Source organism: Musca autumnalis, unplaced genomic scaffold (assembly GCF_047663935.1).
Source record: "Musca autumnalis isolate F117 unplaced genomic scaffold, ASM4766393v1 scaffold_4, whole genome shotgun sequence".
Classification (NCBI taxonomy): Eukaryota; Metazoa; Arthropoda; class Insecta; order Diptera; family Muscidae; genus Musca; species Musca autumnalis.
Genome location: NW_027411977.1, coordinates 109020247 through 109021986, shown reverse-complemented (window position 1 = coordinate 109021986; position 1740 = coordinate 109020247). Strand labels below are relative to the sequence as shown.

General features: G+C 33.0%; 1 long non-coding RNA gene across 1 annotated transcript; it reads right to left on the bottom strand.

Moving 5' to 3' along the window:
• Positions 1 to 256: 256 nt before the first annotated feature.
• Positions 257 to 852, bottom strand: LOC141404229 (uncharacterized). The gene is made up of 3 exons (XR_012412978.1): positions 581 to 852; positions 448 to 520; positions 257 to 384 (listed from the first exon to the last, which is right to left on the bottom strand). It is a non-coding gene; the product is annotated as an uncharacterized lncRNA (long non-coding RNA).
• Between the last annotated feature and the right edge of the window lie 888 nt (positions 853 to 1740).

Below are 1740 nucleotides of genomic sequence, written 5' to 3'. Positions count from 1 at the left end.
TGACGACATTTTCACACAAGTGTCCCAGTATTCATGCACGACAACTTGGGCGACAGGGTAAGCGAAGTTGTCGTCGACGACGATCTAGATGACTAAAATCCCCGTATTTCGTCGACGACTGCTTCACCGACCCTGTCTTGCTACTAGTCATCGATGACCCAACTAAAGACATTTTATTAATTATGGATTAATCGAGCTATGTTGTCGGGTGTCAAATTTTTATTTAATTATAAAATATATTATTTTTACAAAATAAATTAGTTTATTAATTAATAATACTTAGCTCCCGTATGTTCCGCAATCCAACATTTTCTTCCAGCTTTACCACGCCATACATGTCTTACCCCACCTGACCATAAGGCGACCTCTCTTTATTTTTGGATTCTGGAAAAAGAAACGGTTTTAAATGAATGCTGTGAATATCCACTAAATGTTCTATAATCTTACCATATACCACAGACGTTGTATTTTACAGTCGCTGGAATTTTCAATGTTCTCCATGACTGGAACGTACATGCACCTATTCAAAGAATAACTACAATTAATTTTAAAGCATTTTAATCTATTTATTATAGCTTACCGTTTTTTACATAATGCCGTTTGTATAAATAAAAATTGTTCAATCAGTAACGCGGTTTCCGAATTTTATGACATTATAATTTTTCATTTATTACAAATCAAAAAATTTATATTTGGATAAATATGTGTACAATTGTTTCAAAGCACACTTTTGAGCATTTTTCGGTTTGTTGCCAAGACACAATGCAAGACATGGTCATGCAAGTTGTCGTACATGACAATTTCGGAATATTCGTCAACGAATCGTCGACGAAAATGTCATCGAAGACTCGATTTTCTATTGGGTATTCATATTTCAATACGACTGAAATCTTTCAAACATTATTGTTTAAATTAAAAATTCGCGACATTTTTCTAAATATAGGGAGGTAAGTGAGAAATAGTATCACTGCCATACATATGAACTTTAAAACAATTGTTTTGTTTGTTTCTTTAACATAGGAAGAAGCAATCGACATCGAATTAGATTTTTTTATTTGGAGTCATATAGGAACGCGATCGTGGAAACAATCAAAGGTAAGTGTATAATTGACATACATATATTTATACATAACAATATTGCGCATAATGTTTTATTATTTGCAGAATTTGCCAGGAAGTCTTGCTGTCCTAGGAGTTGTTCTTAAATGGAGTCTTGGACCGTTCTGGATTATAGACCACGCTGTCGCGGAAATGCTTTTATATTATGTAGTTTATTTTTATATGTACATAAATGTTATATTTTGTATGTTAATAAAAATAAAATAAAAACTGTTAAAAACATATTTATGTATGTAAATAAAATTAACCTTGGGAGGGTCGTTGGTGACAAATTACAAGACATTGTCTGCAAAAGGATCGTTAACGAAAAGTAGGGTTTTTGTCTTAGAAGTCTTCATCGACGACAGCTTCGCTTACCCTGTCGCCCAAGTTTTCGTGCATGAATACTGGGACACTTGTGTGAAAAAGTCGTCAACGATCCCAAAGGGCTGTCTGCAAGGAGTCGTGAATGAATTGGAAATGTCGTGTACGATTCATCAATGTTGTCTTAAAGACACTTTCTATTGGTATGTTTTGTATATAAGTATGTGTGTGTTTTGTATTTTGAAAACAAAAGCCAAAAAAATAATGAAAATCAATTTATTGTTAAGGAAAATTATTTGTGTCTACGAATGAAAAAAG